The sequence below is a fragment of the Bufo bufo genome, chromosome 2 (assembly GCF_905171765.1).
Source record: "Bufo bufo chromosome 2, aBufBuf1.1, whole genome shotgun sequence".
Taxonomy (NCBI): Eukaryota; Metazoa; Chordata; class Amphibia; order Anura; family Bufonidae; genus Bufo; species Bufo bufo.
This window is the reverse complement of record NC_053390.1, coordinates 618,541,778-618,568,556: the sequence shown is the minus strand read 5'-3', so window position 1 is coordinate 618,568,556 and position 26,779 is coordinate 618,541,778. Positions and strand designations below refer to the sequence as shown.

Genomic DNA, 26,779 nt, shown 5'->3' with positions numbered 1-26,779 from the left:
TGCTTGCTCAGTGAGTAGCAAACTCTTTTCCAAATTGTCAACGTTTCTCAGTGTTGAAATTCAATCGTTGTGTGATTCCAAACGGGCAATTTGCTCACATTTTGAACAAAGATATGCACCCTCAAACGACTATTCCAGGACTGCATACATTAGACAAGATGTGCACTGGACTGTGCTGTCAATAATGGAACACATACTAAGTGGGGATTACGCAGGAAAAGAGAAAAATATAATATAGTGCAGTGATAAGAATCTAACTTACTGTAGTCCCCTCCTTAAGTCCCTGAATCTTAAGTCACGTAATCTAAAGTCACACACTTAATACAAACACAATCTGGAAATCAAACACGCGAACGCTCACAAACTTGCGTTATTTGCCTGCTTGTATAAAATGCAGCTCCCAAACCAGCCTGCTTTTTTAAAAGCCTCTGGATTCAAAGGCCCGAGATGCCCTCCACCCTGGCTATTTATAGAGGACCTTTCACCTAAAAAAAAAATTCAAACTAAGACCATAGCTTTACTTACATGCCCCCATAATTTCTTGATCGTTATTTTTCTTTTCATACTGGGCCCCCGTTTGTCCGCTATGCTCCCCGGAATACTTCGTTTATGTTAATGAGCTAGCCTCAAATGGGCTGGCTTTAAAAGTTCTTCTCGGCATGCCTTACATCTTCTCCCTGGCACGGAGCGCATCCAATCAGCGCGCTCCGCTCTTAGCCAGGGAGAAGACGCTCCAGTTCTCGCGAGACTTCAGAGAACTGGAGCGATTTCGTCTATCCGGAGCCGGCGTCATCTTGCATTCCTCGGTGAGCATCGGAGACGGGAGCAGAAGCACCCGGATCCCGTAGGTAAGTTTGTCAAACACCCCTAGACAACGAGCAAAGTTGTTCCTATGTACCCCCCTAGACAAACGAGCATGATGGGGGTTATCCCCCCTCCCCTATGACAACGAGCATGATGGGGGGGGATTCACCCCCCCACCCTATGGCAATAATAATGATGGGGGTGATCCCCCCCCACCCTATGGCAATACTAATGATGGGGGTGATCCCCCCCATAGACAAACGAGCATGATGGGGGTTATCCCCCCTCCCCTATGACAACGAGCATGATGGGGGGGGATTCACCCCCCCACCCTATGGCAATAATACTGATGGGGGTGATCCCCCCCACCCTATGGCAATACTAATGATGGGGGTGATCCCCCCCCTAGACAAACGAGCATGATGGGGGTTATCCCCCCTCCCCTATGACAACGAGCATGATGGGGGGATTCACCCCCCCACCCTATGGCAATAATAATGATGGGGGTGATCCCCCCCACCCTATGGCAATACTAATGATGGGGGTGATCCCCCCCCTAGACAAACGAGCATGATGGGGGTTATCCCCCCTCCCCTATGACAAAGAGCATGATGGTGGGATTCACCCCCCCACCCTATGGCAATAATAATGATGGGGGTGATCCCCCCCACCCTATGCCAATACTAATGATGGGGGTGATCCCCCCCTAGACAAACGAGCATGATGGGGGTTATCCCCCCTCCCCTATGACAACGAGCATGATGGGGGGGATTCACCCCCCCCACCCTATGGCAATAATAATGATGGGGGTGATCCCCCCCCACCCTATGGCAATACTAATGATGGGGGTGATCCCCCCCTAGACAAACGAGCATGATGGGGGTTATCCCCCCTTCCCTATGACAAAGAGCATGATGGGGGGGATTCACCCCCCCCCACCCTATGGCAATAATAATGATGGGGGTAATCCCCCCCCCACCCTATGGCAATACTAATGATGGGGGTGATCCCACCCCCCTATGGCAATAATAATGATGGGGGTGACCCCCCCCCCCACCCTATGGCAATACTAATGATGGGGGTGATCCCCCCCCTATGGCAATAATAATGATGGGGGTTATCCCCCCCTCCCCTATGACAACGAGCATGATGGAGGGGATTCAACCCCCCCACCCTATGGCAATAATATTGATGGGGGTGATCCCCTCCCCTATGGCAATAATAATGATGGGGGTGATCCCCCCTCCCCTATGGCAATAATATTGATGGGGGTGATCCCCTCCCCTATGGCAATAATAATGATGGGGGTGATCCCCCCTCCCCTATGGCAATAATAATGATGGGGGTTATCCCCCCCTCCCCTATGACAATGAGCATGATGGGGGGGATTCACCCCCCCACCCTATGGCAATAATATTGATGGGGGTGATCCCCTCCCCTATGGCAATAATAATGATGGGGGTGATCCCCCCTCCCCTATGGCAATAATATTGATGGGGGTGATCCCCTCCCCTATGGCAATAATAATGATGGGGGTTATCCCCCTCCCCTATGGCAATAATAATGATGGGGGTTATCCCCCCTCCCCTATGACAACGAGCATGATGGGGGGATTCACCCCCCCACCCTATGGCAATAATATTGATGGGGGTGATCCCCTCCCCTATGGCAATAATAATGATGGGGGTGATCCCCCCTCCCCTATGGCAATAATATTGATGGGGGTGATCCCCTCCCCTATGGCAATAATAATGATGGGGGTTATCCCCCCTCCCCTATGGCAATAATAATGATGGGGGTTATCCCCCCCTCCCCTATGACAACGAGCATGATGGGGGGGATTCACCCCCCCACCCTATGGCAATAATATTGATGGGGGTGATCCCCTCCCTACCCCTATGGCAATAATAATGATGGGGGTTATCCCCCCTCCCCTATGGCAATAATAATGATGGGGGTTATCCCCCCTACCCTATGGCAATAATAATGATGGGGGTTATCCCCCCTCCCCTATGACAACGAGCATGATGGGGGGGATTCACCCCCCCCACCCTATGGCAATAATAATGATGGGGGTTATCCCCCCTCCCCTATGACAACGAGCATGATGGGGGGGATTCAACCCCCCCACCCTATGGCAATAATATTGATGGGGTGATCCCCTCCCCTATGGCAATAATAATGATGGGGGTGATCCCCCCTCCCCTATGGCAATAATAATGATGGGGGTTATCCCCCCTCCCCTATGGCAATAATAATGATGGGGGTTATCCCCCCCTACCCTATGACAACGAGCATGATGGGGGGGATTCACCCCCCCCACCCTATGGCAATAATATTGATGGGGGTGATCCCCTCCCCACCCCTATGGCAATGATAATGATGGGGGTTAACCCCCCTCCCCTATGGCAATAATAATGATGGGGGTTATCCCCCCTCCCCTATGGCAATAATAATGATGGGGGTTATCCCCCCTTCCCTATGACAACGAGCATGATGGGGGGGATTCCCCCCCCCACCCTATGGCAATAATAATGATGGGGGTTTTCCCCCCCCTCCCCTACGACAACGAGCATGATGGGGGGGATTCAACCCCCCCACCCTATGGCAATAATATTGATGGGGTGATCCCCTCCCCTATGGCAATAATAATGATGGGGGTGATCCCCCCTCCCCTATGGCAATAATAATGATGGAGGTTATCCCCCCTCCCCTATGGCAATAATAATGATGGGGGTTATTTCCCCCTCCCCTATGACAACGAGCATGATTGGGGGGATTCACCCCCCCACCCTATGGCAATAATATTGATGGGGGTGATCCCCTCCCCACCCCTATGCCAATAATAATGATGGGGCTTATCCCCCCTCCCCTATGGCAATAATAATGATGGGGGTTATCCCCCCTCCCCTATGGCAATAATAATGATGGGGGTTATCCCCCCCTCCCCTATGACAACGAGCATGATGACGGGGATTCAACCCCCCCACCCTATGGCAATAATAATGATGGGGGTTATCCCCCCCTCCCCTATGACAATGAGCATGATGGGGGGGATTCAACCCCCCCACCCTATGGCAATAATATTGATGGGGGTGATCCCCTCCCCTATGGCAATAATAATGATGGGGGTGATCCCCCCTCCCCTATGGCAATAATAATGATGGGGGTTATCCCCCCTCCCCTATAGCAATAATAATGATGGGGGTTATCCCCCCCTCCCCTATGACAACGAGCATGATGGGGGGGGATTCACCCCCCCACCCTATGGCAATAATATTGATGGGGGTGATCCCCTCCCCACCCCTATGGCAATAATAATGATGGGGGTGATCCCCCCCCCACCCTATGGCAATAATATTGATGGGGGTTATCCTTACTTCCTGCCACTGTTTTGTTGATGGTCATAATATATATATCGGACAGTAGAGGCATTGCCCGAAATAGCACCCCCATCGACCATCTCATTATAACTGTTACTCACACCTTATTACATGATGGAATTATGTTCCCTTCAAATGAATACCATGAATACTATTTTAATTATCAAAATCTCAAATTTTTTATTTTGTTAAAACAGGTATAAGAATGGATAGTGACTCGCATCAAGTATCATCGAGTGTGTCAACAACAAGAGCTGAAAAAGTAAAAAACGTATTACATTTGCATTTTAATTTTGACTAGAATTTATTTGATAATTCAGATTTTTTTTTTTTGTCATGTCTAGTTGGAATGGATAAAAAAGCGTCTCCAAGAAAAATATGGTTGTCCTGACAATTCAGAACCCTGTTTTCCTGAAAACCCCACTAGACCCTCAAACTCGGAGGACAACGTTGAAATTGAAGAGTCAGACTACAGACTTGGAAATAAGCTATGGTGTACTTGTAACAATTGTGAACCAATGCCAACGCCAGTCGAATCAATATGCTGCCAAGAAGTCTCAAATATTGAACCTTATTTAGAAGAAATGGGATGTATAATCGAACATGACTACTTTCATCAATTCTGTCAAGATCGAGGAAAAGTGGAGGTGTCGATGAGGTCAATAGGTCAAGTGTTGCATCCACCCCCGGACAAAGATTTGAACAGGTTAGTAAATGTTTGTAAAGGATGGTTCAACAGATTATTGAATTGATTCAGAAACCTGAATTTGGCTTTTCAGTTTCTATTCAATTCTATGTAAACCTGATAATTTGTTTAAAAATAAAAATTTTAAGTATTTACTATTTCATTATAGGTTACTCAGAAAAACAGCTTATCGTGGGTTCACATCGTGGACACATGGCTATCTTGGCGTGGCCAAAAGAAGACCAATTCCTTCTTGTGCTGTTTCCGTCATAAGAAAAGTTTTCCCTGACCCAGAGCAGGATTATTGTGGGTTTCTGATGTTTAGAGAAGAGCCAGCGGAGTATCTTGCCATGGAGTAGATAAAGGGCATCTGTCATCATAATTGAACCTATTACAGTGGCTGACCTGTTACGTGTATACTGGTTCCTTGATTTTTTTATTTGTCCAAAATTCACCAACGAATTATGTTGTAGTACACGCAAATGAGACTCTATTTGCAACATTTGGGTCGTCGTTAGACCTCTGCTCTCATCATGGATGCGGAACGGGACACCTTGGAAGCAATACCTTACTGGTTCAGGGGGGTTTCGTCCTATACTTACGGGCGGATCCATTAAAGTAAATCGATCCGCTGCATGGCAATGGGGCACACACGTACTTGTAAACTAGGACTAACAGCGACGACCATGTTTCTTATAGAGATTTTTTTCTGTGTCTATTTTCCCTTTTTCTCCCAAAAAATACTAAATAAATCTTATTTTATGACAATAAACTAACTTTTACTTGAATATTGTTATTTATTATATAATAACACTTGAACACGATTGTCGAAATATAATGAAACAGCATAAAACATGTCACCATTGTTACAAACTATTTACTATACAAATAAATACATTTCATAAAATTATTTTCAAAATGAAAACTTGGGCTCTTTCAAATGAACGTTTGGTTCTTCACGCTCGCCTATTTTCAGATACGCAAAACACGGATGCTGCCTGTGTGCCTTCCACTATTGGCTGAAGGCTCAGCCCATAATGAACAGACATATTCTTGTACTCAAAACTGCCAAGAAGAGGACAAGTTGCATGATTTTTGAAGGGACTCGTAACAGAGACGGATGCTGACTAGTGATGTCGCGAACATAAAATTTTCAGTTCGCGAACAGCGAACGAGAACTTCCGCAAATGTTCGCGAACTGGCGAACCGGGCGAACCGCCATAGACTTCAATAGACAGGCGAATTTTAAAACCCACAGGGACTCTTTCTGGCCACAATAGTGATGAGAAAGTTGTTTCAAGGGGTCTAACACCTGGACTGTGGCATGCCGGAGGGGGATCTATGGCAAAACTCCCATGGAAAATTACGTAGTGGACGCAGAGTCGGGTTTTAATCCATAAAGGGCATAAATCAACTAACATTCCTAAATTGTTTGGAATAACGTGCTTTAAAACATCCAGTGTGTGTATACGATCAGGTATGATGTTGTATCGATCAGGTAGTGTAAGGGTTACGCCCGCATCACAGACATTGACAGACCAAACTCCCCTTTTAATGCACCGCAAACAGTTCATTTGCACAACCGCAAACTCCCCATTTGCACAAGGTTGGATACCAAGCTAGCCACGTCCCGGTGATGTCATTGAAGGTTTCTTCCTCCACCCAGCCACGTACAACACCAAGGGTCCCCGAAAGGTCAATTGAATTGATTTTTCGAACGGGGAGATGGTTAAAAAAACGCTGGCTCCCTCCCCTTTGTTTTTATCCACGGTGACTGCGTCTGCGCCGTGCAATTTACTGTCACACCCGATATGAGTGGTATTTTCTGTAGTACTATTCTCATCAGTTTAATCCCTCTAACGTCCCCAATCTGGGTGCCATTTATTGAATAGATTTTTCGAACGGGGAGATGGTATCAGTGGTTGGCACTGGCAGTGGGCACACTACAGTCAGTAGAAGCGGGCCTGACACACACTGGCAGCAGGCAAGCAACTGAAATTACACTAAAGTGTAAAAATTAAATGCCTTTTTTATGCAAAGTCCTGTGCCAGCCGGTATGAGTGGTGGGCACTGGCAGTGGGCACACTACAGTCAGTGGAAGTCAGCCTGACACACACTGGCAGGCAACTAACCTTAGATTAAAGTGTAAAAATTAAGTGCCTTTTTTTAAGCAAAGTCCTGTGCCACACGGAATGACAGGGGTGAGCACTGGCAGTGGGCACACTACAGTCTGTGGGCCTGCAGCTCCTCACACACAGGCAGGCCAGGCAACTGCAATATGTATATAAAGGAAAAAAAAAAAGCAGACTAATGTTGCAGCCCTAAAAAGGGCTTTTTGGGGTGCTGTCAGGACGCTGTCCTTACAGCAGAGATCAGATGAGTCTTTCAGGACTGGAGTGGACACTGAATTCACTAGCCTAGCTATCGATTTCCCAATTAAATCAGCAGCAGTTACAGTCTCCCTCCTCTCACTAAGACTGCAGCTTCAGAATGAATCTAAAATGGATGCTGTGCAGGAGGTGGGAGGGTCTGGGAGGGAGGGTATGCTGCTGATTGGCTGGAATGTGTCTGCTGACTGTGAGGTACAGGGTCAAAGTTTGCTCAATGATGATGTATAGGGGGCGGACCGAACATCGCATGTGTTCGCCCGGCAGAGGCGAACGCGAACAAGCTATGTTCGCCGGGAACTGTTCGCCGTCGGATAGTTCGGGCCATCTCTAATGCTGACAGCACATGTAGTGCTGTCGGTATCTTTCACTGACCCATTAAAACGATTCTTTTGGATATACAGACCGTCTACATAAGCAAGTAAAAGGCCTGTAAACAGAACCATAAAAACGTTCTTTTTAAAGAGACCTAAGTCATACTACCTGTATACACTTGTGCATCCAAACAAAATTTAAAATAAAAATTTAGAACTATATATAAATATATATATATTTTTTAACAAGGCCTCCTCCATATCCCCTCATAGCCTTGACCAATCCTCACACATAATTTTTTTGGACATTCACATATAAATTTTATTTTTTTAAAAGAAAATACTTTCCCTTCCAAATATATATATTTATATAAATCTGTCCAAAAACTTATTAGATATTTATATATAATTTATTTTGCAAATATTACTTGATATATACCAGGGATGTCAAACTCGTGGCCCTCCAGCTGTTGCAAAACTACAACTCCCATCTTGCCTGGGCATACTACAGCTATCAGGGAATGATGAGAGTTGTAGTTTTGTAACATCTGGGGGGCCTTGAGTTTGAGATCCAAGATTTATACATATCATACAAAAAATTTTTAGTTCCTGACATGGTTACAGCAAATCTTAGTTGTAAAAAAAGCATCAGAGGTCTCTGCAAGGTTGGGGCTCTTCACACCGCTGTGTTCTGACATGTTGTCCGCTGTCTTGAGTCCAGGTGGTGTCAAGAATGGGTTGGTACTGGTTCTCCACCTGAGTGATAAAAGTACTGGTAAGGCATTGGATGGAGAGTTAAAGAAGCAGACACAAACCGGACCTCAACGGGATAGTCAAATAACTGCCACCTACCGTGGAGACGCTGATACAAATCACACTCCACGGCTAGAGAGCTTTCCTACCATGCGCCGGCTGTCCACCTGTCCAAAAAAGTCTGGAAAGGTCAAGAAAAAAAATATATTTATTAATAAACGCAACTGAAGCATCAGAGGTCTCGGCAAGGTTGTGGCTCTTCACACTGCTGTGCGCTCACATGTTGTCCGCTGTCTTGAGTCCAGGTCGTGTCAAGAATGGGGTGGTACTGGTTCTCCACCTGAGTGAGAAAAGTACTGGTAAGGCATTGGATGGAGAGGTAAAGAAGCAGACACAAACCAGACCTCAACGGGATAGTCAAATAACTACCACCTACCGTGGAGACGCTGATACAAATCACACTCCACGGCTAGAGAGCTTTCCTACCATGCGCCGGCTGTCCACCTGTCCAAAAAAGTCTGGAAAGGTCAAGAAAAAATATATACTTATTAATAAACGCAACTGAAGCATCAGAGGTCTCGGCAAGGTTGTGGCTCTTCACACTGCTGTGCGCTCACATGTTGTCCGCTGTCTTGAGTCCAGGTCGTGTCAAGAATGGGTTGGTACTGGTTCTCCACCTGAGTGAGAAAAGTACTGGTAAGGCATTGGATGGAGAGGTAAAGAAGCAGACACAAACCGGACCTCAACGGGATAGTCAAATAACTACCACCTACCGTGGAGACGCTGATACAAATCACACTCTACGGCTAGAGAGCTTTCCTACCATGCGCCGGCTGTCCACCTGTCCAAAAAAGTCTGGAAAGGTCAAGAAAAAAAATATACTTATTAATAAACGCAACTGAAGCATCAGAGGTCTCGGCAAGGTTGTGGCTCTTCACACTGCTGTGCGCTCACATGTTGTCCGCTGTCTTGAGTCCAGGTGGTGTCAAGAATGGGTTGGTACTGGTTCTCCACCTGAGTGAGAAAAGTACTGGTAAGGCATTGGATGGAGAGGTAAAGAAGCAGACACAAACCGGACCTCAACGGGATAGTCAAATAACTACCACCTACCGTGGAGACGCTGATACAAATCACACTCCACGGCTAGAGAGCTTTCCTACCATGAGCCGGCTGTCCACCTGTCCAAAAAAGTCTGGAATGGTCAAGAAAAAAAATATACTTATTAATAAACGCAACTGAAGCATCAGAGGTCTCGGCAAGGTTGTGGCTCTTCACACTGCTGTGCGCTCACATGTTGTCCGCTGTCTTGAGTCCAGGTCGTGTCAAGAATGGGTTGGTACTGGTTCTCCACCTGAGTGAGAAAAGTACTGGTAAGGCATTAGATGGAGAGGTAAAGAAGCAGACACAAACCGGTCCTCAACGGGATAGTCAAATAACTACCACCTACCGTGGAGACGCTGATACAAATCACACTCCACGGCTAGAGAGCTTTCCTACCATGCGCCGGCTGTCCACCTGTCCAAAAAAGTCTGGAAAGGTCAAGAAAAAAAATATACTTATTAATAAACGCAACTGAAGCATCAGAGGTCTCGGCAAGGTTGTGGCTCTTCACACTGCTGTGCGCTCACATGTTGTCCGCTGTCTTGAGTCCAGGTGGTGTCAAGAATGGGTTGGTACTGGTTCTCCACCTGAGTGAGAAAAGTACTGGTAAGGCATTGGATGGAGAGGTAAAGAAGCAGACACAAACCGGACCTCAACGGGATAGTCAAATAACTACCACCTACCGTGGAGACGCTGATACAAATCACACTCCACGGCTAGAGAGCTTTCCTACCATGAGCCGGCTGTCCACCTGTCCAAAAAAGTCTGGAATGGTCAAGAAAAAATATATACTTATTAATAAACGCAACTGAAGCATCAGAGGTCTCGGCAAGGTTGTGGCTCTTCACACTGCTGTGCGCTCACATGTTGTCCGCTGTCTTGAGTCCAGGTGGTGTCAAGAATGGGTTGGTACTGGTTCTCCACCTGAGTGAGAAAAGTACTGGTAAGGCATTAGATGGAGAGGTAAAGAAGCAGACACAAACCGGTCCTCAACGGGATAGTCAAATAACTACCACCTACCGTGGAGACGCTGATACAAATCACACTCCACGGCTAGAGAGCTATTCTACCACGCGCCGGCTGTCCACCTGTCCAAAAAAGTCTGAAAAAAAAATACATTGAAAGGTACAAGCATTTTCAATTTCAAGTGTTTGTGGCACTTTACGATTCACAAATCGCTTTTTCTCAAAAACCACTCTGTAAAGTACATGAAGTGTAAAATATAGATTTTCTAGATTTAGAAAATAGAAAAATAAAATAATAATACTTACCTTATAAATTCTTGATGTTGAGTTGATACCGCATATCCTCTACTTCATTGTTGAGCTGCACATATAAAATAACTTTTCAAATAGTAAAAATTAATAACAAGAATAACTAGTAAACGTAACTAAACCGGAAAGTAACGGATGAGCTAAACAAAATTTTGGAACTTAATTTAAAAATGAATAATTTTTGGTTTTTATGGATTTTAAATTATTTATTTTTTGCCAAATCTAGACCAATGTTGACGTACAATATCAGCTTTTTTTTGGCGCTCAACATTTGCTATGTTAGGCGGAAGATCGGGTATTCGACTGTTCCATTCAGGAGTTATGTCTCCCAAGGCTATTTTCAAACAGTCGACTAAAATATTCTCGACATGTTGTACACTCATCAGTTCATAGACGTTTTTCACCGTCCAGCGTTTTTTTCCCTTTGGCAGAATTAATTTTGTTTGTTTGGTACCGATGGGTGCGGAGACTGATGTTGGTACATGAACAACAGCTTGATCTCTTCCTATATTATTATTATGTGCCAGGATGGCTAGTTTTGTTCGTGCTTCCATGCCGTCAATACCAAAATGTATCCTTTTAGTACGATATTTTAATACTAGACTATGGAAGGCTTCTAATGGTCCCGTGTGGCAATTACGGATCAAGTGGGGAACATCACTGTTAAACTGTTAACAATCTCTTCTAATCTGTGAAAAGCATTGCTTTTCTTTTTTAACCATAAAACAGAACTGTTTGGAATTTCTAATTCTGCATGGGAACATTTTTTATAGTGTTCTCCATCCTCCCACTCATGCTTGTTGACTATGTGATAGAGAACAGAATTCCAACGTTCCCTGAAGAAAAGTTTGTTGTAATCACAAATTTTCACGGTCCACCAGAAATGGTTTACAATTTTATCAATCCATGGTTTGAGTTCCTGTCCAGTTCTTCCGTTACTTGCCTTTATCAACTTTTTCTTTATTGACTTTGCGTAATGCCAAATGTCAAACTGATGATCTATGTCAGGGTACAACTCACGCATCACCTTTTGTATACTGACATGTCGATCAGAGACAAAGACACAAACGTCAAAGCCATTGGTAATCACTCTTTCCATAACTGTTTTAAAACCGAACTTCTCCATTGCAACCGAAGAATTGCACTGGCTGCGATGAACAACTTCAAAATCGATAATTTTTTCAGTATACAGTTCCATAACAGTATAAATACAATATTTAGCTGAGTGACCAGGACTATCACATTGGCCATCTCCAGCTAAACACATTGGAAAAGTATGCATTTCTTCTTGAAATTTTCTCTTTTGTTGCTGCCAGGCAATATCGATTGCAGGGAAAATAAATCTCGTTTGATATCTATAGAAGGTTGTCTCTGAAAATGTTGTCAAACCAAAAATATTAAACAACTCGTCCACCTTTTGAAAGTTTAGTCCACTGCACAAGATTGATGCTGCCAAAAGGACATTCCCACTCCAAAAACAACCAATTTTTGGTTGGGTATTCCATAATAAAGACTGGTGCCCTTTCCTGCAACTCCCGCGAACTATTAAAGCACTACCCTGTCTTTGTTTGGAAAATGAATTGACGGTCAGATTGCAACCTTCGGGATACTGACACTTCACCTGCCGCAAGAGGATATTTAGGCAACTTTGGTTAATTATGAATTTAGGTTCATTAACCATGTCGTCAACATGTTGTTCATGAAAGGAAGATTCATTATCAGTTTCATCAAAGGACTGTAATGCTAACAAATCAGAGGAACAGTGGCTAACCATCAAAGGGTCGTACGAGGTATCCCTACAATCAAGAACTTCGCCTCCGTCTACATGAGAAGTAGTGTACTCATTATCCGACTCATCCATTTCAGCTGTCAATGGAAATATTCCACTAACATTATTATCATCACGGTTACCCACCTGTTCTTGTTGCACCAAGTTGTGGTCATTTTTCCCACAAATTGGAGAAAGAATATTACCAAATGGAATTATATTTTTAGGTTGATTTACAGTAGTGGAACACTCCGGCAAAGGTGTAGATTCTATAACTATATTGGTAAACGGACGTACAGGGGACTGTTCTTCCGTAAGCACAACATTTCGGTCAATACCAATAAGTATAGAATTGGTCAGATCAAAATCTGTCTGAGTGCAAGCGTCCATGAATTTGGTAGTTGGAATTTCAACATTGTCTGTAACATGTTGAATTTCATGGTATGAAACCGAAGAAGTTTGACCACTAGACTCTAAAGTTGCAGATGATTCAGATGATAAGTCTCTGTTGTCTAATTGTGGTTCTGAAACTTTTGCTTTAGTCGTTTTTGTTTTAGGCACTTTTCGCTCAAAATCTGATAAATTTTCAAATATGGTTGGCTTTGCACTGTCACAAAGTGCACGGCCACCAACATTGACAATGAAATTATTAGGAGCAAAATGTAAAGAGCATAATCTATACTTATTATATCTTTTTTGCTTTAATACCAAAATTTCTTCTGCTAGATAATTAACATTCTCAATATCAGAAGGCATTAGCAGTGACAACCATTCTATAATTCTATCCTTACTGTATGGAAAGCTATGTAATTTTATTTCATGGCCATTGACCATTCGCCCTGGGACAAATGTGCAGTTTTTGACCCAACACGTTGAAGGCATTTTGCAAATTCCTGTGAAAAAAAAAAAGGGATTAGTAAATACATTCTGAGTGCGTACATAATGAAAATTAAATGTTAACTTACCATGTATGTTGTCCGTAAAAATAAACTTGGTATCGTCAAAACGTAGAACTCTTAAAAGATGTATTCCAACGGGGAATAAATTTTGTGCGCAAACAAATTGGGATAATCTTCTTTTTTCCATTGTCGATTCTTTAAAGGAATATTTTTCCGTTCGCTTCTTGTTCAATACTTACCTAATGTATTTACTTACCATCATTCGTGTTAAAAAGTATAAACACAAAGAACAGTTTAACAGTTGAACCGCCAAATAAACTTTTGAAACCATGGATAGGGTTTCCGAATCCAAAACTTTACGGAACATGTTTCTTCTTCCAGCGAGGAACGTTGGATTGAAACTTACCGGTCTGGTTGTAAAACGCAAATCCTTACCAAAAAAATTAGAAATATTAAAAATGAATGAAGAATAATGAGTATATGGGTTTCTATTATTATCATTACTATTTTTTGCTTACTATAACAGACATAACCGAAAAAGAATTTTTGTATTATAATTACCTATTTCAAATGGTTTAAATTTGGAAAATATGAATAGATTACTAACAGTGTAGAGATCCTAAAAAAAACAAATAAAAAAAAAACGATGATACTTGATGCGTCACTATACATTCTTATACCTGTTTTATGGATCTATTTTGATGAATAAAAAAATGCATTTATGTTATTCATTTGCAGGGTACATAATTCAATGTAATAAGGTGTGAGTAACAGTAGTAATGCGATGGTCGATGGGGGTGCTATTTCGGGCAATGCCTCTACTGTCCGATATATATTATGACCATCAACAGTGGCGTAGAGTAATGTCCACAACTTATGATTGGAAGAGGGCGGTGGTTGTGAAGCGTATATTTCAATAAATTTGTCCAAAAATGGCTACTATGAATGTACTATGAATGGCTAATATTTTTTTTCTCACAAAATACTTGCAGTGGTAAAACCTGAGGCAGCAGTAATGTGACAGAGGCTAAAGTGATGATTACAAGCTGGTAAACACAGCTTGGAGTGAAGATTTCAAAGACACCAGAAGTAAAGAGATTCCTCCATCAACAAGTAGTTGGAACAGCTTGTCTGGGTGTCTGAAAATAGCTTTTAGAAGCAGGAGGGTAAACCATGGCAGATTATGATAACAGGTGGGGCCACAGGGCTTATTTTATACAAAAAAAAAAAAAAAAAAGGACTTGGGGTCCCCCCTAGTTTTCATAACCAGCCAAGGGGCTGTGTGTTGACATTATCAGGGTGAGAAGGTCCATGGTTTTTGGTGCCTTTTCAGACTATTAATAACAGCTCACAGCCACCACAAGAGCAAAACAATAAAATAAAATGGTTTCACACTTGGAGGCAACCTGGCTCTTCACCGGACCCCTTGGGCTTTGGGTACCGGGATAATTGTCTTGGGGTTTTACTGTCGGCACAGTTATGACACTATACCACACGCTGGCTGACAATAAGACCCGGTAAAAGTTATGGTAGCGTCTGGACAGAAGCAGCCATTACTACCACTGCAAGTACTGTAGAGCAAGAATACAAGTAGCCATTCTCTGAAACAAGTTTATTGAAACAAAGTAAAGTAAGACCCTGTTGACCATTTTAATGAGTTAATTTTTAAATTTACTATTTTCTGCTCTTCCTCCGCTCAGATGAAGTCCAAGGAATAATCAAAAAAAAAAAAATAAAAAAAAAAAAATCAGTGGATCAACATATGGATCCACATATGGTCATACGGGAAGACAGTTTTTGGGAATTCACAGACTAGAATGGGTTTCGTAATGTCCCAGACTAAGAAAAATTAGTCTAAATGGCTTCCTCCATGCAGTGCTATGAGAGGAGGGTGGGGGGGTTTGTATAACCCCCATCATGCTCGTTGTCATTGGGGAGGGGGGATCACCCCCATCAATATTATTGCCATAGGGTGGGGGGGATCACCCCCATCATTATTATTGCCATAGGGTGGGGGGGGATCACCCCCATCATTATTATTGCCATAGGAGTGGGGGGATCACCCCCAGCATTATTATTGCCATAGGGGTGGGGGGGAACACCCACATCATGCTCGTTGTCATAGGGGAGGGGGGGATAACCCCCATCATTATTATTGCCATAGGGGAGGGGGGATAACCCCATCATTATTATTGCCATAGGGGAGGGGGGATCACCCCCATCATTATTATTGCCATAGGGGAGGGGATCACCCCCATCAATATTATTGCCATAGGGTGGGGGGTTGAATCCCCCCCATCATGCTCGTTGTCATAGGGGAGGGGGGATCACCCCCATCAATATTATTGCCATAGGGTGGGGGGGGATAACTCATTATTATTGCCATAGGGGTGGGGGGATCACCCCCATTATTATTATTGCCATAGGGGTGGGGAGGGGATCACCCCCATCAATATTATTGCCATAGGGGAGGGGGGATCACCCCCATCATTATTATTGCCATAGGGGAGGGGATCACCCCTATCAATATTATTGCCATAGGGGAGGGGGGATAACCCCATCATTATTATTGCCATAGGGGAGGGGGGATCACCCCCATCATTATTATTGCCATAGGGGAGGGGGGATCACCCCTATCAATATTATTGCCATAGGGTGGGGGGGTTGAATCCCCCCCATCATGCTCGTTGTCATAGGGGAGGGGGGGATCACCCCCATCAATATTATTGCCATAGGGTGGGGGGGTTGAATCCCCCCAATCATGCTCGTTGTCATAGGGGAGGGGGGGATAACCCCCATCATTATTATTGCCATAGGGGGGGGGATTACCCCCATCATTAGTATTGCCATAGGGTGGGGGGGGATCACCTTTATCATTTTTATTGCCATAGGGTGGGGGGGTGAATCCCCCCCATCATGCTCTTTGTCATAGGGGAGGGGGGATAACCCCCATCATGCTCGTTTGTCTGGGGGGGGGGTCACCCCCATCATTAGTATTGCCATAGGGTGGGGGATCACCCCCATCATTATTATTGCCATAGGGTGGGGGGGGTGAATCCCCCCCATCATGCTCGTTGTCATAGGGGAGGGGGGATAACCCCCATCATGCTCGTTTGTCTAGGGGGGGGGGATCACCCCCATCATTAGTATTGCCATAGGGGAGGGGGGGATCACCCCCATCAATAATATTGCCATAGGGTGGGGGGGTGAATCCCCCCATCATGCTCGTTGTCATAGGGAAGGGGGGATAACCCCCATCATGCTCGTTTGTCTAGGGGGGGGGGATCACCCCCATCATTAGTATTGCCATAGGGGAGGGGGGGGGATCAAGCCCATCAATAATATTGCCATAGGGTGGGGGGGTGAATCCCCCCCATCATGCTCGTTGTCATAGGGGAGGGGGGATAACCCCCATCATGCTCGTTTGTCTAGGGGGGGGGATCACCCCCTTCATTAGTATTGCCATAGGGGAGGGGGGGGATCACCCCCATCAATAATATTGCCATAGGGTGGGGGGGTGAATCCCCCCCATCATGCTCGTTGTCATAGGGGAGGGGGGATAACCCCCATCATGCTCGTTTGTCTAGGGGGGTACATAGGAACAACTTTGCTCGTTGTCTAGGGGTGTTTGACAAACTTACCTACGGGATCCGGGTGCTGCTGCTGCCGTCTCCGATGCTCACCGAGGAATGCAAGATGACGCCGGCTCCGGATAGACGAAATCGCTCCAGTTCTCTGAAGTCTCGCGAGAACTGGAGCGTCTTCTCCCTGGCTAAGAGCGGAGCACGCTGATTGGATGCGCTCCGTGCCAGGGAGAAGATGTAAGGCACGCCGAGAAGAACTTTTAAAGCCAGCCCATTTGAGGCTAGCTCATTAACATAAACGGCGGGAAGTATTCCGGGGAGCATAGCGGACAAACGGGGGCCCAGTATGAAAAGAAAAATAACGATCAAGAAATCATGGGGGCATGTAAGTAAAGCTATGGTCTTAGTTTGATTTTTTTTTTTAAGTGAAAGGTCCTCTTTAACTTCTCCTAATTAGACAGCCTCACCCTAATTACTCACCTGTTCAACAACCTGGATAAGGAAGAGAAAAAAGAATGCAATCACAGTATACTCTCAGCTGCTATGCAATAAACCTGGCAGCAAAAGCAAGTCACAGTGTTCGATAAAGTCAGGCACAGCCACTCAGCAATGCACACAAATAATTTAGCTCTCACAGATACTCCCTCACGTAATCTAAAGTCACACTCTTAATACTAACACACACTTGAACTCAAACTTACACACTTACAAACTCGTGTTATTTGCCTGCTTGTATAAATGCAGCTCTCAAACCAGCCTGCTTTTTTTTCCTCTGCAATGATAAATAGTTTTTTCTATCTTTTTTTTTCCACAATCATTTTTCCACTTGCTGTCCCTAGCGCCTTCACACGTCTGTCCCTGCACTCTGAACGCTGGAAAATGTCTGACTGTAAGATGGCCGACGTATTCATAGAGCTGTGACATCACAGGGCTGGCTGGATGCTGATTGACTGCATGCAGGCATAACAATCTGGGTGATCCTGTCTTCCCAGAGTTCCTTGCCCCTTGTCCTCAGTCCTCACATGTGTAGCTGCCATATAGTCACTAAATTAGCGATTCGTTACCACAAAGCGCAAGGAAATTAGCATTTGTTGCAAATCGCATTTTTCCCGAAATTCTAATCGAATTCCACTTTGTCAGCTTCGATTCGCTCATCTCTACGGAAATTCACTTTTTTGTACCATAGTTTGTAAACGCTATAACTGTTACCCAAACCATTTTTTTTTACCCAAACATTTTTTTTTAATCAAAGACATGTAGAACAATAAATTTAGAGAAAAATTTATATATGGATGTCGTTTTTTTTGCAAAATTTTACAAAAAATCGTTAAATTTCGATTAATAACAAAAAAAGTAAAAATGTCAGCAGCAATGAAATACCACAAAATGAAAGCTCTATTAGTGAGAAGAAAAGGAGGTAAAATTAATTTGGGTGGTAAGTTGCATGACCGAGCAATAAACCGTTAAAGTTGTGAAGTGCCGATTAGGAAAAAAGGGCCTGGTCACTAGGGGGGTATAAACCTGTGGTCCTTAAGTGGTTAATAAATCTGTATTAAAGAATTGATGAGTTTATTATATTATACAGTTGCAATAAAAAGTATGTGAACCCTTTGGAATGATATGGATTTCTGCACAAATTGGTCATAAAATGTGATCTGATCTTCATCTAAGTCACAACAATAGACAATCACAGTCTGCTTAAACTAATAATACACAAAGAATTAAATGTTACCTTGTTTTTATTGAACACGCCATGTAAACATTCACGGTGCAGGTGGAAAAAGTATGTGAACCCCTAGACTAATGACATCTCCAAGAGCTAATTGGAGTGAGGTGTCAGCCAACTGGAGTCCAATCGATGAGATGAGATTGGAGGTGTTGGTTACAGCTGCCCTGCCCTATAAAAAACACACACCAGTTCTGAGTTTGCTTTTCACAAGAAGCAATGCCTGATGTGAATGATGCCTCGCACAAAAGAGCTCTGAGAAGACCTACGATTAAGAATTGTTGACTTGCATAAAGCTGGAAAGGGTTATAAAAGTATCTCCAAAAGCCTTGCTGTTCTTTAGTCCACAGTAAAACAAATTGTCTATAAATGGAGAAAGTTCAGCATTGCTGCTACTCTCCCTAGGAGTGGCCGTCCTGTAAAGATGACTGCAAGAGACAACGCAGACTGCTCAATGAGATGAAGAAGAATCCTTGAGTGTCAGTTAAAGACTTACAAAAGTCTCTGGCATATGCTAACATCCCTGTTAGCGAATCTACGATACGCAAGAATTGATTTCATGGGAGGATACCACAGAGGAAGCCACTGCTGTCCAAAAAAAAACATTAACATTGCTGCACGTTTACAGTTTACACAAGAGCACCTGGATGTTCCACAGCAGTAATGGCAAAATATTCTGTGGACAGATGAAACCAAAGTTGAGTTGTTTGGAAGAAACACCCAACACTATGTGTGGAGAAAAAAAAGGTACAGCACACCAACATCAAAACCTCATCCCAACTGTGAAGTATGGTGGTGGGGGCATCATGGATTGGGGCTGCTTTACTGCGTCAGGGCCTGGACGGATTGCTATCATCGAAGGAAAAATGAATTCCCAAGTTTATCAAGACATTTTGCAGGAGAACTTAAGGCCATCTGTCCACCAGCTGAAGCTCAACAGAAGATGGGTGTTGCAACAGGACAACGACCCAAAGCATAGAAGTAAATTAACAGAATGGCTTAAACAGAAGAAAATACGCCTTCTGGAGTGGCCCAGTCAGAGTCCTGACCTCAACCCGATTGAGATGCTGTGGCATGACCTCAAGAAAGTGATTCACACCAGACATCCCAAGAATATTGCTGAACTGAGACAGTTCTCTAAAGAGGAATGGTCAAGAATTACTCCTGACCGTTGTGCACGTCTGATCTGCAACTACAGGAAACGTTTGGTTGAAGTTATTGCTGCCAAAGGAGGTTCAACCAGTTATTAAATCCAAGGGTTCACATACTTTTTCCACCTGCACTGTGAATGTTTACATGGTGTGTTCAATAAAAACATGGTAACATTTAATTCTTTGTGTGTTATTAGTTTAAGCAGACTGTGATTGTCTATTGTTGTGACTTCGATGAAGACCAGATCACATTTTATGACCAATTTGTGCAGAAATCCATATCATTCTAAAGGGTTCACATACTTTTTATTGCAACTGTATATTAATCAAACTGACAAAAAGTGAGAGTGCCAACGCATAACATATAGGGAAGCAAACAAGCAGAAGCTTATGAAAATTTATCTTGACATTACGGAATGCAGAGAGATCCACAGGCTGTGAAACTACCCTAACATATGAAGAGGTGCAAGCCTCATTATAAATTAGGTGCTTCTTCTGGCAGTCTGTGTGCCAGAATGAAATCTATGGAAGCTCAGCGCTACTGTAGGTTTCTGTATTTATTTACGTCTGAAAACTCGAGCAAATGATAAATGTTGCAGATCGACTAACCCTGGCTATTCCCCACCCTCGCCACTCCCCCTTTTCAGAAAGTGGCAGGAGCCGCACAGAAACGGCAATTGCCGCATATTCTGTCACAAGTGGTGTTTAAAAGTTGCAGACAAGAGGTTTGCAACTTTTTTATACAAAAAAATTGGCACAGGCAGATAATAAATCTTCCCTATTTTTCCAGATGATTAAAATACAGCTTTTTTTGGGCATGGTAAATGTTGCTTTCAGTGGGCCCAATAATGTTAAAATAACAGAAAATAATGCACAATAGATGCAAACATTATATATGACTAAGCCCTCACTCTAATAATAAAATCTGAGACTCTCAGACAATTTATTTTGATCAAAATACATCTGTGCCCACCTACCCCCGCCCCCCAAGGTTGTCTCAGTGAGGCAGGTCCTACGCTAAACCTATCTATGCTGTTGGGCGTCTACATTCAGGAGAGCAGACCCTGCACATATAGTGTGCTGCTCCTAGTTACCTTTGTGTGCATCAGCAACTAATGAGGAGGAGCACACATAGCTATATGTACCACCCTAATCAAGGTTGCCTGTGGGATAGGCAGGGCAAAAAGTGCACAAGAATGCTACAAGATAGAAGCACATTCAAACCTGAAGGTGCTACTCCTTCAAGAATATAAATTTATCAAAAATCATACAAAACATCCTGCACAATATGATAACTAAATATGCGGATGTAGATGGCAACATTTTATAAAGGAAAAAAATCATGGAAAATAATGTGCTAACACAATAGATGCAAACATTATATATGGACTAAGCCCTCACTCTGATATGATAACATCTGACACTCTCAGCCAATAGATTTCTGTCTTTATTTGCATCTGAAAACTGGAGCAAATGATGAGTGTAGTAGACCAACTGACCCTGGCTGCTCCCCACCCTCGCCACTTCCCCTTTTCAGATAGCGTCAGGGGCGGAACAGAAATGGCAATTGCTGTAAATTCTGTTACAGGTATTTAAAAGTTGCAGACATAAGGTTTGCAACTTTTTTATACCAAAACATTGGCATAGGCAGATGATAAATCTCCCCTATTTTTCCAGATGATGAAAATACAGCTTTTTTGATCATTGTAAACGCTGTTTTCAGTGGGCTCAATAATGTTTGCTTAGTATTGGCAGAATTCACAGTAACATACTTGTTTAAAGGCAAGATAAAAGGAGATTGTGCAAAATGATCACAATTTTATGCACGGTCACATTACAAGGGTTCTTAGGAAAGAAAAGCCTACAGATATGCATTTACCCATCAATGTAGTTACGTCATATGCTAGTAGCCTAACTACTGAGCTCCTTAATTCACCTCATCTGTGAAAGCGCTAAGGACATGGTTGGTTACCGGGTTCCCGAGTGGTTGAGCCACACAACTTCAACTCAGTAAATATATTAGAAACTTTCTTCCACAAGCAAGATATGAGTAATTAATTTGGGTTTGCAGGGCGCATTGTGTGCCCTAAAAAAAACTTTTACTTATCAATATTTTATCAGAGTATGGGATGAAACTGGAGAGAGCCCATGCAAATACAGGAAGAATATACACATTCCATGCAGATGTTGCCTTAGGTTGGAATCAAAACCAGGACCCCAATGCCATAAAGCAAGCACCAGCAACCTCTGGGATTCCAGTTGTTGTGAAACTGAACTTCAACAGGGCCACTACCACTCCCATGCTTTGGATAGGCTCCTCCCAGGCAATTGCATGCAGCGAGCCCTGGAGTAACCGGTGTAAAGAATGGGAGTGGTAGTGGCCCTGAAGCAGTGTTGTGTCATGGTGTACTCCTTCAGACCATTGCTCCCTGGGGATTGGTGAAGCGGAAATGTAGTATTGAAGAATGAGGCCAGAATTGTATGTAACAAGGTTTTTTAAACCAAGTGCAGCATGGAACTTCAAATATAATGGGCTCAATAATGTTTGCTTAGTATTGGCAGAATTCACAGTAAAATACTTGCTTAAAAGCAAGATAAAAGGAGATTGTACAAAATGATCACAATTTTAACGCACAGTTGACTTTTGCAATTTATGCACGGTCACATTACAAGGGTTCTTAGGAAAGAAAAGCCTACAGATAACCATTTACCCATCAATGTAATCAGGTAGCTCACTGATGGTACTAACGCTTTGACATCCTACCTGCTTTAAGTGCACCTAGGTAAAAAACTCAACCACTACAGAATTCAGGCGTTTATGAAGCTTATTTAACAGTATTACATAACACTTGTAGGTAACCTTTATGTAGGTAAGACCAATTGCATGTGACATACCAAATGCGAATACATGACAAATATTTTTAGATATTTCTGATTATATACAGTAGTTATGTTCTAATAGAGATGTCTTACAGTAACATTCAGCACACAGCAGGCGGGTAATAACACAATTACATTTCTGAACTGCCTAAAATTAGAAAATCCATGAAATGCATGAAGCAGTGGAAAGCTGTTAAGAAAGTCACTGTGTGTGGAGCAAGAGCAACATCAATTGAAGAAGCTTCTGAAGATCAAATGCTGATTATGTGTATCTGCTTAGTTCAGTGATGAAAGGACACGCTCTGCTTGTGGGTTCTGTTATTGATCAAAGCCATAGGAGCACAACTAAAGACCTCTTCTACAGTGTGGGAGAAGTATATATATTATCTAGATTGTACAAAACAGTAGAAATCTAAAGAAATATGAATTCACAAATATATGTTTGCTTCATGGATTTATTCACATAAGCGTGAACATAAAGCTCAGTATGGACATACTGCCAAGAGCATTTTTAGAAATGGTTGTCCCCAAAGAAAAAACATGTCAACCTATACTCTCTTTAAAGTTATTGATCCAAATGACCAACCCATAACTATATGACCTTATGCATATCCCCTCTCTTTTAGCCAGAGCAGAGAACTGCTACAAATAGCATCTTCCACTATGGTAGCCTCAACACTTACGTACCTGGTGTTACATAACCACCAATTAATTTGAATAAACGCATATAATACGAAATCTGCTCATGACTGCTGGAGTTTCAGCATCCAGACTAGTGACAATCATATGTTTGTTGGGGAAACTTGCTTTAGATAAAGGGGCTATCCAGTTCAGATCACTTTTTGAGTGACAGTTCAAGGAGTTTTCCCATCTCAACATTTACGTCATATGCTAGTAGCCAGAAATATTCCTCTCACTGGCACATAAGCAAACTACTGAGCTCCTTAATTCACCTCATCTGTGAAAGCGCTAAGGACATGGTTGGTTACCGGGTTCCCAAGTGGTTGATCCACACAACTTCAACTCAGTAAATATATTAGAAACTTTCTTCCACGAGCAAGATTTGAGTAATTAAGTTGGGTTTGCAGAGCGCATTGTGTGCCCTAAAAAAAAACTTTTACCTATCAATATTTTATGAGAGCATGGGATGAAACTGGAGAGAGCCCATGCAAATACAGGAAGAATATACACATTCCATGCAGATGTTGCCTTAGGTTGGAATCAAAACCAGGACCCCAATGCCATAAAGCAAGCACCAGCAACCTCTGGGATTCCAGTTGTTGTGAAACTGAACTTCAACAGGGCCACTACCACTCCCATGCTCTAGACCGTTGCACCCTGGGGATTGGTGAAGCGGAAATGTAGTATTGAAGAATGAGGCCAGAATTGAATGTAACAAGTTTTTTTTTTACTAAGTGCAGCATGGAACTTCAAATACATTTACTAACATCAGATTTTGAATGCAATCTTCTCTGGCAACAGTAAGTATTATGAAGGCAGGTTGGATGGCTGTAATGTATCACTTACGGTAGGTTATACTGGCCTGGTAATGTTCTGAGTCATGGGTGTCGTAGCCGTAGTCCCTTAACTCACAGCACTGTCTTCAAATGCTGGATGTACTGTAACATTCACTCTGCTGTCTTCTCAAGGATTTACTTGAGGCAGTCTATAACTATAATTTACTTTGGAGAATCCTCTTTAGGAGCAGGAGCTCAGACGTGTGCTTCCTCTCCACTCTGTCTCAACAGGAACTCCCCCTCCTGACATTAAGCATGGCCAGCCCACTCTTACCAAGAGGGGAGGAACAAGGTGGTTAGCCCTGGTCCTGGTTAACCCTTGCCATCCATATCCTCACTGGTGCAAAGTGCCAAAACATGCAAAATACATAACAATACATAATAAAATACACAACAAACTATGTACAATGGTTGTACCCCCATTTTTGGGGTACTACATATACTTCCATATGCTACACATGTAAATACAAAGGAAGACTTTATTAATCAATGTATATAATCACATATGTTATGCATAATAAATGCACAGTATTAGATAAGAATATCAGTCGAAAATTGTGACAATGAAAATATGTGGGTGGTTATCTGTTCTTCCAGACCATTTTAGAACACAGCAATCTGTTTTTACTGTAGCATATTGTTTGGGATACAGTACATGAACATAGTTCCAGTGTTTTTTGACAGTTCTGACTAGTGTAAAACATAAGCCTGTCAGTTCAGACTGAGTTCTTGAATCCCTGTTGCTTTTGATTCAGTGCTTTGCAACAACAGCAGTTTTAAGAAGTACCTCATAGAAATCATTTTCTGTAGAAATAGCATTGGGACCAGTTTACTACATTTGAAGATATAATAAAAATTCTAAATGTAGTTAATGATATCATTGAATCTTAAAATCTTCTTTTCATTATTTCATAATATAAAAGTCTTCATAGTTTAGGCATTTCACAGAAACCATGGCCTTATTTTCCATTAAATAGAAACAAAAATATTAAAGGGGTTTTCCAGCCCCTTCCCCCCCAAAAAAATAAATACAATTCTGAATGTCAGGAATAGTTTAAAATATAAATGAAACTATACTCACCTGCAAGATCCTTCATTCTTCCAGCACTACCCCTCTGATTCTCCAACTTATCTTTCCAACGCTGCAGAGATGACATGCCAACTGTAGTCATCATGTGGAGTAGCCGGTGACATCATCACTACTGCACTGGAAACCATGATGAGTACTCCAAAAAAATGATTAAGGGCTCTTTCACACCTGCGTTCTTGTCTTCCGGCATAGAGTTCCGTCGTCGGGGCTCTATGCCGGAAGAATCCTGATCAGGATTATCCCCATGCATTCTGAAAGGAGTGAAATCCGTTCAGGATGCATCAGGATGTCTTCAGTTCCGGAACGGAACGTTTTTTGGCCGGAGAAAATACTGCAGCATGCTGCGCTTTTTGCTCCGGCCAAAAATCCGGAACACTTGCCGCAATGCTGGATCCGGAATTAATGCCCATTGAAAGGCATTGATCCGGATCCGGCCTTAAGCTAAACGTCGTTTCGGCGCATTGCCGGAGCCGACATTTAGCTTTTTCTGAATGGTTACCATGGCTGCCGGGACGCTAAAGTCCTGGCAGCCATGGTAAAGTGTAGCGGGGAGCGGGGGAGCAGCATACTTACCGTCCGTGCGGCTCCCGGGGCGCTCCAGAGTGACGTCAGGGCGCCCCAAGCGCATGGATCATGTGATCGCATTGGACACGTCATCCATGCGCATGGGGCGCTCTGACGTCACTCTGGAGCGCCCCGGGAGCCGCAGGGACTGTAAGTATACCGCTCCCCCGCTCCCCGCTCCTACTATGGCAACCAGGACTTTAATAGCGTCCTGGGTGCCATAGTAACACTGAAAGCATTTGGAAGACGGTTCCGTCTTCAAATGCTTTCAGTACACTTGCGTTTTTCCGGATCCGGAGTGTAATTCCGGCAAGTGGAGTACATGCCGGATCCGGACAACGCAAGTGTGAAAGAGCCCTTAGCTATTTATTACACTCCTAGCATTCCCTTCTCCAATCCCCATACATGTCTAAAATTCCATGTTTATCTAAAAAGAATTAGAGTTGAAACAAAATCCAGCTTTTAGTAATTTGCCTGAGCAAATACAAGTAGTAGTCTTTAGCTTTACAAATTTCTTTGTAAAGAGTATATGAAAAATAGAAGGAATTCACACCAGTCTTATAAAAACAGAAAGCAGTTGTGTTCTTCACAGATTTTATATGCTATTGCTAGTGACTTAGATGCAGTTGTAACGTCCTTCACAAGCTAGTACTCCTCAACCTTTGTGCCTCTAATAGCAATAATTCTCATTACTTCATGTTACCAGTCTTATTTTTTTTCTGCCTTATATATTTATGATCATTTTGGATTTATTCTTTCCCTGTTCTTCTCAGTTTAGTGTTTGCAGTTCTTTGAATGTGAGATAGGTTTGGGTGAGTTTGATAAGGAAGTTTGTCATTATCATTATTGCACCTGCGCAGTTTGACTGTGTGCTGGCGCATGCACCTCAACAAGCTGAG

At 43.1% G+C, this 26,779-nt stretch overlaps 2 long non-coding RNA genes across 2 annotated transcripts in view; both read right to left on the bottom strand.

The window, feature by feature from the left end:
• The window catches only part of LOC120989967, a 37,734-nt gene extending 13,823 nt beyond the window's left edge, over positions 1-23,911 (bottom strand). The window contains exons 1-3 of the long non-coding RNA XR_005776346.1: positions 23,899-23,911; positions 10,498-10,507; positions 8,013-8,130 (exon numbers count right to left, since the gene is read on the bottom strand). This is a non-coding gene — a long non-coding RNA (uncharacterized LOC120989967). The remainder of the gene's footprint in view (positions 1-8,012; positions 8,131-10,497; positions 10,508-23,898) is intronic.
• LOC120989968 lies at positions 8,425-8,848 on the bottom strand. The gene is made up of 3 exons (XR_005776347.1): positions 8,763-8,848; positions 8,607-8,666; positions 8,425-8,507 (listed from the first exon to the last, which is right to left on the bottom strand). It is a non-coding gene; the product is annotated as an uncharacterized LOC120989968 (long non-coding RNA).
• Positions 23,912-26,779: the final 2,868 nt, after the last annotated feature.